Source organism: Lolium rigidum, chromosome 3 (assembly GCF_022539505.1).
Source record: "Lolium rigidum isolate FL_2022 chromosome 3, APGP_CSIRO_Lrig_0.1, whole genome shotgun sequence".
NCBI classification, from domain to species: Eukaryota; Viridiplantae; Streptophyta; class Magnoliopsida; order Poales; family Poaceae; genus Lolium; species Lolium rigidum.
In genome coordinates this window covers 278,102,460-278,112,317 of record NC_061510.1, presented here as the reverse complement: position 1 = coordinate 278,112,317, position 9,858 = coordinate 278,102,460, and the positions used below count along the sequence as shown (strand labels likewise).

At 46.7% G+C, this 9,858-nt stretch overlaps 1 long non-coding RNA gene and 1 pseudogene across 3 annotated transcripts; one reads left to right on the top strand and one right to left on the bottom strand.

The window, feature by feature from the left end:
- Positions 1 to 898: 898 nt before the first annotated feature.
- On the bottom strand, positions 899 to 2,801 carry LOC124699564. Of its 3 annotated transcripts, XR_007001431.1 has the most exons (4): positions 2,696 to 2,801; positions 1,707 to 1,981; positions 1,509 to 1,602; positions 899 to 1,075 (listed from the first exon to the last, which is right to left on the bottom strand). It is a non-coding gene; the product is annotated as an uncharacterized LOC124699564 (long non-coding RNA). The 3 variants fall into 3 exon arrangements; XR_007001429.1 differs by lacking the exon at positions 2,696 to 2,801 and having other exon boundaries at positions 1,707 to 2,124; XR_007001430.1 differs by lacking the exon at positions 2,696 to 2,801 and having other exon boundaries at positions 1,509 to 1,581; positions 1,707 to 2,124.
- A 242-nt stretch (positions 2,802 to 3,043) lies between these two features.
- LOC124696570 lies at positions 3,044 to 7,781 on the top strand (annotated as a pseudogene).
- Positions 7,782 to 9,858: the final 2,077 nt, after the last annotated feature.

The following is a 9,858-nucleotide window of genomic DNA, read 5'->3' as shown; positions in this document are numbered from 1 at the left end:
GCACAGAAAGCAAAAAATTCTACCGCAAGAACGAACAAAACCCAAGATTTAATCTACTAGATGATAGCAACAAGATGGATCTTACACTTGAAGACCAAAAGCGTTAATGAGATCGGATCTCGTGGTTGTCGTAGTCATTCCCTTACCGATCTCAAGATTGGGATGAAGTCCTTTCGGTGCTGCAAACGGGCAGCACCTCCGTACTCAGTCACACTTATGGTGTCAATGAAGGCGTTCTCTCCCCAGTCTAGCGGGCAGCAGAAGTGGTAGATCCTCCGAGAAGTTCTAGCAGCACGACGATGTGGTGGTGGTGGAGGAGAATTCTTGCAGGGCTTCGGCAAGCCAGCGCAGGAGGAGAGGAGGGTGAGAGACGGCATCCACTACAAGAATCTGGGTCTATTGCAACAAAGTCGTTCGTCGCAATACATGCCAAATTGTTGCAATACACACCTATTGCCACAAAATGACATTCGTTGGCATCCGTTGCAATTGGACACATGGTAATAGGTTATTTCCACAAAAAAGCAATCGTGGCAATAAAGTGTGCTATTGCAACAACCATGTGGTAAGTTGCCACATTTTTTCTCGTGGCACCAATCACTTGGTGCCACAATTTGGTTTGTAGAGATAGGTTAACGCAACATGTAACTGGTTTGTGGAGATACGTTAACGCAACATGTAACAAACTCGTGGCGACAGCATTTGTGGCAACAACCTATGCCAACGAAGCTCAGGTTGTGGCGCATAATCTTCCATAGCAATAGTGAAGCGTGGCAAGAAACTATGAAACAATTCTTGTTTTTGTGGCATTAGTCATTTTGCCATGAGATTGGCTGGGTGAACCATAGCACAATAGACACAAAGATAGAATACAATATGAATGTAGTGACAAATACTTCAATATTAATTACTGGAATAGCATCCAATACATATTAATTGTTTAAATAATAGATAATTTACAACCTTGCGTCAAATTATAATGTTCTACCTAATTCTATATGTATTCCTTGCAATATTTTGCCTAACATGTCCAAAGCTGATATCCGAATATAGAAGTCTTGCTGATCTATGGGACCTGAAAAAAAAGTTCGTTATCAATATCAACTTGTCAAAATGCAGTGGTATAGTGGATTCTACTATGTAGTTGATCTGTTTTTGTAAATATGTATACTCAACTTGGTCACACGCCAAAGCTATGACAGCATGCAAAAAAAAAATTGTTATCCTATCCATTTTAAATAGCTTGTTTGACATAGAAATCATAGTGGTTATCAACATATGAATATGCAAAAGGAAATCTGGCCAGAGGAATAATCACGATGAGATCTGAACAAAACCATATGATGCTCAGCTGACCTTATACATTGCAATTGAATGCTAAAATAAATTAGTTACTACTAGATATTATACTTACTGACTAGAAGGAAATTGCGCAGATATGTGGATTGCAATTGACATGTGTCAATACAAAGTTTGCTATGTATACAATACTGAACTCAAAAACATACCCAACATGACCGATTGTTGCTAGAACTCATGGTAGACCCACATTGGCCTCCCATAAATGAATATATAAATGGCCTGCATAAATTCAAGAGTGTCCTGCAGAAGTCATTTTTTGGAAGTAACATAAGAGTAAAAATAGAAACAGTGGTAATCCTATCAAGTAGCAAAATAAAAAATTATTTGAGTTGCTGAAGAGATACCTTGACCAGTTTTTTGTCTCTACTGTTCAACTGGCTGATGCTATATATAGACAGTGCAATACAGTGAACAACAACTTTCTTTCAGGTGTTGGCATGTGGATAATACCCTACAAATCAAGTCTAGCATAAATAATGGAGGACATTAAAAATTATCACCCAGTTAGTAATCCAATAATACATGAAACACATCGTACATCCAGAAATAGCCTTAGACTGATTCGCCCGATTCATCTATTCTTTTGATACTAGGCAGAATCAACATCTTAACATCTCAGCTGAAAAAAGAAACATTTAACCTCATTAACTTGCATTTCCACATAGTCATTCTTTAATGGAACAATGCTGCAGACAATGTGAAGAAATTAGATTGATATTGGTAAAAATAAAACTTCACTGCAGCTGTCAGTGTATGACTTAATGGAACATCAACTTCAGTGCAACAACAAACCATTCTGAAGTGTATGAATTATTTAGCTGCGTAAACAAAAACTGAACAGTTTAGGTAATGTCGCTAGAAACAAAAAATAAAGAGATGCCATAGAATTGCTTTACTCATATACATGCATGGACGATTGACCAAAAATTACTGAAAAGTACTCGGTAAATCTTAACTGAAGAAAAGGTAGCATCAGCAAAGTTAGTATAAAACTGATGATAAATGTGTATGTTTATGCCCACCTCAATATACAAATGCTAAGCCACTTAAGCACAGTCATTTTGGCAGGTGAAAATTATATATGCAGCTAGTTGCACCTGCAGGGCACACTACAAATCGAGAGATTTAGCCCTATCCAACTAGGTTCCAGAAGCAAATTAATATTTTACAAATATTAATTAGAAATTTGCAATCACCAGGCAACACATATGCAGAGGGCACACATGAGAATAATAGGAACGGAGGAAATTTCTATGAAGCTAGGTGCAGCCCGGACAGCAAACTACAGATCGACTGATGTAGACAAATTAAAACTTTTTACACTTTACAGTACCATATGAAGGGGCCGTCAGGCTGAGCCAGGAGCACGATGCAGTCTGGAATAGTTTCCTTGATGGAGAGCAGGCAATTGCAGTCTACGAGAAAGTCATCTTTGATCTCGAGTCCCAAAACGGAAGATCGATGATCTTGCCGTGAGTCTGAGGATTCTACAGGAAGGTAGCCCGGGAGCAGGGATCCCGGGTTAACATGAAGCCATGCATGGTCGGGAGATGATCTTGTTCTCCAGATCGCCGATGTCCCCGCCGACAGTGGGCGCATACCTGCGGGGATAAACACGATCGGATACAGATCTGCCCGGGGCCTGGAGAAGTTGACCGCCACGGGACGCATACCTGCGGGGATGGAAGCCGGCAGCGGGGGCAGGGGCCGCCCGGGACAGACGCAGACGAGGTCCCGAGAGGTGAACGACCTGGCCGGAGTGGGCGCCGTCGATGGGGAAGGGGCGGCGCGTCGCCTGTGTCGCCTTGGGCGAGAGCAGTCGGTCGCCATATTCTCTCTTTTCTACTGAGAATGGTAAACCTAAATATATTAGTTAATGAATAGTTTTGGTGGGAATCCACTACAAATACGAAAAAAATAGCGGTAAACCAAAATTCTGTAGGTCGTTTAGAATTTTGTTAAGAAATTGGCTCTAAGTTTTGGAGGGAAAACAGATTGCGTTGTTTTTTTTTTTGCCTATTTCTGCTGAAGAGGAGTAATATGTTTGGGTCCTACATTATTATTATTATTATTATTATTATTATTATAAAAACTAGTTTTCCTATCAAAATAAATTAAAATTATTTCATGGTGAGGTGTATTCCTGTTTTGGCAATATCCCAAAGCATGACAATAAGAAATCTGGTCTGAAATGTGGGGCCTTCCAATATCGTTGCAATATCATATACTATTTGGCAACAATGAAATCTTGTGGCAATATGTGAAAAGTATTGCCACATATATCGATTTTGTTGCAATATATTTTCCCTATTGCAACTATGGAACTATCTATGGCACCGTAATAAAATTGTGGAGATACGTTGAGATTATTGCCACGATCTAACATTTGGTTGCAATAACTAGATTCTATTGCCACAAAAGACTTATTTAACGCAACATTTCGTGACCATTGCAATACACGCCTCCTATTACCACAAATAGATAATTTGTGGTAATATTACAATTTATTGCAACAAAAAATTGTCGTCGCCATAATTTTTGTTGCAATACAGCGGAATCCTTGTAGTGATCTAGGGTTCAGGGGTGGAAAGGTGTGGCCGCCCCTGCCCCTAAATCCCCCTATTTTCTAGGGTTGATCCTTATCCCCTTGGGAGGGGGCGGCTGGGCCTTTAGGATGGTACGCCTGGCCCACTCATATCCTCGTATCTACCATACGCGACATCTAACCTTAAGTATGTCATCCTACAGTTCGTGAATGATGCAGATGTGATCGAGACACCTCTTCGATCAATAACCAATAGCGGGACCTAGAGATCCGTAATGGCCATCACCTTAGGACTAGGAACTAATTAGCTGGATCGAATTAGCATTCAAGAGGGCCGAACGCGCCGAGGAGCGACGTCGGGCCGGCGAAGGTGATGCCGATCGACGTGCCGGCCGTCCCGCTGGAGGAGCTCAACCGTCTCACGGGCAACTTCGGCGCCGGGTCGCTGATCGGGGAAGGCTCGTACGGCCATGTGTACCGCGCCAAACTGAGCACCGGCGAGGCCGCGGCGGTGAAGGTGTTCGACAACGGCGGCTCGGGGCAGCCGGAGGCCGAGTTCTGCGCGCAGCTCTCCGTGGTGTCCAGGGCTCCAGGCTCGGGAGCGAGCATTTCACCCAGATGTTGGGTTACTGTCTGGAGCTGAACAAACGCATCGTGCTCTACGAGTTCGCCACCAACGGCTCCCTCTACGACATCCTACACGGCCAAAAGGGCGCCGAGCCGGGGCCGACCCTTGTTAGCCGTAATCTTGGCAGAAGGCGCTCGACATGGTTGGGCTGTTCCGGTGCGTGCGCGTCGTCCCGCCATGGCGAGTGGAGCAGGTCGTGTGCGTTAGTCGCGCATGACCAGGCCAGGTTGTTAGCTGGTTTTACGTGAGACAGGTGTAGCTCTCGTGTGGGTGTGGCATGGTGGTTGCCGGGCTGCCGTCGTGAGTCGAGTACTTGTAAGGTGTGGTGTGAGCCAGCTGAACAGAAAAGATTAGGACGTTGGTGCGCCCGTGGCGGCGTTCGTCGCCGGAAAATCCAGGCCATGTGTTTCTTCTTCCACCTTCCTCGTGCGATTGTGAGAGAGAAATGAAGAAGAGGGAGCCAACCATTGCTGGCACCAACAAGTGGTATCAGAGCCTCAAGTTCCGGGCCGTGGCTCGCGGTAAGTCCGCGACGAGCACGGTGGACGTGGAGGCGGCGCGCTGTCCGCCGTATGTGCGGCGAGCGCAGAGGTCGCGGCCAACCTGCGTAGTGGAGCAGAGGCCGCGGTGGCGCGGCATGGCGGCAGCGTGGTGGAGCTGCGCGGCCACGGAGGCCGTAGTGGCGCCATGCGACGGCCGTAGGGCGACCGGCGTGAGCACGGTGGCGACCGGCGTGTGTGTGCGCTCCGGTTGTTCCGTGTGTCACCGGCGGAGAAGAAGCTGGGCGTGTGTAGCCGAGGAAGAATACCGCGTCCTGGGCACGCAGGGCCGGCTGTGTTGATCGCGTCGGCGTGCGATCATGGCAACGAGTTGGTGCGTGTGGATCACGGTATGATCGAGGAGGATATGACAAGATCGAGCTGCTCGAGCGGCCGCATTGCCTGCGTCAGTGCGCGGCATGAGTGTGAGCTGAGGGCATGTCGATCATGACGGAGTGCAACATCAATCGTCGGTAGGCTGTAGCGGCGGCCGCTGGCGATGAAGACGACGGCAGCTGCAGCATCTCCGACAACATCGAGCCAAGATTAAGGGAAAAATGTTAGCCGTAATCTTGACAGAAAGCGCTGGACATGGCTGGGCTGTTCGGTGTTCCGGTGCGTGCGCGTCGTCCCGCCATGGCGAGTGGAGTAGGTCGTGTGCGTGAGTCGCGCAGGGCCAGGTTGTTAGCTGGTTTTGCGTGAGTGCATGGATTAGTGGAGGTAGTTAGAGCATGTCTAACAGACCCCTTAAATTTCTGCCCCGTATAACACGAGTAGAGGGCCCTGTATTCGATTTCGATCGGCCGAAAACTTGTCCGAGCTAGCAGACCCCGTATTCCTAAACTGTAAAAGGGTATATTCCGAGAATATGCCAAATCAATTTTTTTCCCCTTCTTCCTCCTCTTCTTCTTCCTCCTCCAGCCACTGCCCCTGCCCCTGCCCGCAGCCACCAGCCGTCGGCCTGCCGCCCCCGCTCGCCACAGCCCCCGTCGTGCGACGCCGCCCCGGCCCCTGCCCCGCCTTGGCCGACCGCCACCCGTGCGTGCTGCCCCGCCGGCGAGGTCGACGCAGGCAACAGCTGAGCAAAGTTCGTGTACGCACAGTTCGCGTACGCAGGCAACCATGCGAGTCCACCAGCTGAGCAAAGTTCACGTACGCAGGCAACCATGCGAGTCCACTAGCTCCACCATTTCCTCTCTCGCTTGGCGCGTACGCACAGAGGTCACGGAAAGCTTCGCGTCGGCTGCTCGCTGCGGGCGTGGCTGCTCTCCGGCCGCCCGACGCGCGAGCACGAGCGAAGGCCCAGCTCGCCCAGACGAACGCGGACGCGGAGGGGGCCAAGTCGGCGGCGTCGCGCGCGCTGGTGGAGCGGGAGCTTGATCCGGCTAGTCTGGTACAAGTTGTGATTTTCTGAAAGTTCAGCGCGCCACGACCGGGGGGTTGGACCTGTATTCAGCCTCCCGCCCCGTAGAAGTAAGGGGCGAAAAGCCACCCTTAGCTGAAACTGTAAAAATCGACGCGGGGCACTATTTTACGGGGTTTGCTAGACGGCCGGGTAGAGCCCAACCCCGTATATCGGCGGTTATTATACGGGTTTGGCCCTTTTAAGGGGTCTGTTAGACCTGCTCTTAGTGCGTGCATGATAGCTGGGCAGCGTGCGTGGCCTGGGCTTTGCCCGCGTATAAAACCACAACTGATCGTTAATGCAAAGATAGCTAGTTGAGTAGCGATAGGAGGAAGATGTAGTCTCCATGTATAGCTCTCGTGTGGGTGCGGCCATGGTGGTTGCCGAGCTGCCGTCGTGAGTCAAGTACTTGTAAGGTGTGGTGTGAGCCAGCTGAACAGAAAAGATTAGGGTGTTGGTGCGCCCATGGCGGCGTTTGTCGCCAGAAAATCCAGGCCATACGTTTCTCCTTCCACCTTCGTTCGTGCGATTGTGAGAGAGAGAGATAAAGAAGAGGGAGCCAGCCATTGCTGGCACCAACAACCCTGACCTGGAGCCAGCGCGCCAGGGTGGCCCTGGGCGCCACCAGGGGCCTCGAGTACCTGCACGAGAAGGTGCAGCCGTCCGTGATCCACGGCCGGAGACGTCCGCTCCAGCAACGTGCTCATCTTCGATGGCCGCGACCGCAAGATCGCCGACTTCAACGTCACCAACCAGTCCCCCGACACCGCCGCCCGCCTCAACTCCACCAAGGTCCTCGGCACCTTCGGCTACCACGCGCCCGAGTACGCCATGACGGGCCAGCTCACGCAAAAGAGCGATGTCTACAGCATCGGGGTCGTCCTCCTCGAGCTCCTCACCGGGAGGAAGCCCGTCGATCACACCATGCCAAAGGGCCAGCAGAGCCTCGTCACCTGGGTACGTACGCTCCACCTACTCTCTTAATTAGTCTACTCTATATCATACTGATTAGGAGTATGACACTGATCATACAGGCCACTCCGAGACTGAGTGAGGATAAGATCACTGAGTGCATCGATCCCAAGCTCAACAACGACTACCCACCGAAAGCAGTGGCCGAATGGAATGTGAATCGCTTGCTGATGCTCTAATCTGTTTTTAACTGAATCTCTTCTGCTAGCTCAGCTGGCAGCGGTGGCAGCGCTCTGTGTGCAGTATGAAGCCGATTTCAGGCCCAACATGACCATTGTCGTCAAAGCTATGCAGCCCCTTGTCAATGCCCGTCCAGCAGGAGATAACTAGCTAGAGACAGCCATGTTGATGCCTTCGTTCTCTATAGCAGAAACCTGGATCATTGTTATTCATTAAATAACCGTGAAGTATCATGGGTGAAGTTTAGAATCTTAACTTTCAAGGTAAAAATTCAAGGTCTATTTTTAATTAGTTGTGTCTAGCAATAGCCTTGTTAAAGACATTATTTTCAGAGCTGGGACTATCTTCAGGGTAAAACCTAATATCGTTTGATCGGGCGACAACGATGATTATGATTATGCATTGTTCCCTTTTTGAAGATGTCATTTTTTCGAGAGTCTGGAATTCAGGTGTTGTTTTGTTGGTGGATGTATTATTTCTGCTAGAGTTGGAATACTGTTGCGGGATTTTTTTGTTCTTAGTTTTTTTTCTTCCTTTTTGTATGTGCATCTATGGTATTGCGTTGTTCCAGAGGCAAAATGTAATTAATATCTCTCGATATTAATTTATATTTTCTTTATTGGAAAAAATAATTGTGACACTTGTCTACGTCATATGGGTGCGCCTGGAATCTGTCTATTTGGATTGACCAAATGAAATCTACTTGCATACGAAGAATATATGTGACTTGGGCATTTCTTTTAAAACCTATCCAGTGTAGAAGGTCGTCTGGATGAGAACTTGGAAAGCGGTTCATGCATAATAAACAGTAATATGTAATAGTACTCTGCTTTTGTCAAATCAGATGCCACGCAACCGTGGTGGACTTTCATGGAATCTGAGAGGATTTTCTAAACCATGGTTAGATTGAAACCATTATTTTTGGGTTTGCCCTATGTCTTAATCGGAGAATTTCATAAGTCTCAGTTAGGAGGAAAGTGCAATTACGGTTTATAAAAAATTACAACTCGCTTCAGTTGCATTTCAAAAATATTTTTGGGTGACTGAAACTTAAAAAATTCTTAGTCAATTGAGATACAGCAAATCCGTCATTTTTGAACTTTAGATATCGCCTGGGGTGTTTCGGAGCGGACCAATGGCAACTTGTCATGTGGCCAAGTGATAAGGAGGAAGTTGCCATCTGACCATCAGTTCCAAAGCCGGCCGGTCCCCATATCTCTCCATAGAAAAGCATAAAATAGAACACACGCTTATTATAAAGTTTGTATTTTTTAAATTTATGGAAAAACATATTAATACATTTTGAGAAAACAAAAAATCCATATATGTAGGTATTGGTTGGAAATTCAGCTGCATAGATTCCCAACGTTTTGCGACCTTGTGAAAAGAAATGGCTACCATAAAACCTACAACCGAGTTTCTAATGCCTAACATGTACTTCTCTATTCGGGCATTCTAGTCCGAAGACCTTTTTCAGATATTTTGAAAACTAGCAAGGTGGCCCTCGCAATGTGAGGGCGTCATCTTGTTGCACATACAATGTTATGCATGCCACCTTCATATTATTTAAGTTAAAATATTGTTTCCTCTTATTTATTTACCCAAAAATACATGTTAGTTTAGGAATCGGCACATTCATATGTCTTTTTACATCTTAGTAAGACGATGGTATTAAAGTTTGGGATATTCTAAGGTCCGAGCGTGCACGCGTTTTCCCCGTGGTGTGATGGCAACCGTAAGTTGAAAGGGTATTTTTCATGTGGGAGGTGACAAGTTTTTGTTTTCATTTTGTGGAAAAGCACCGTCGTGCAGATTTAAAGGAGCACCCTAGATCATGCCATGCTGCTGTGCTCCAACTCTCACGTTCTCCATATATATCATGGTCCTAAGTTTAAATTAATCATGCATATATTTATTTCTAAAAACCACAATTAATGAGTTAGTTTTATTGGCATATTTGCTGAAGAAAGATCTTGTTATGGCCTAGGTTGATGTGATATATACTTGGTGAAATTCACTAACGATCTTTTGTTACAAAATGAGAGTTGTTTATTAGTTTGTAAATCTACAACTCACTCACATCTACATGTGTTACAATCATATTTTTAGAGCATGTGAGATAAAAGATATTTTGTTGTTATTTAAAAGATGTGCAAGCATGTGTGAGCATGGATGGGAGGCAACAATTATTAGTTATGGCATGACGGAAATAGATTGAGAAAATCAA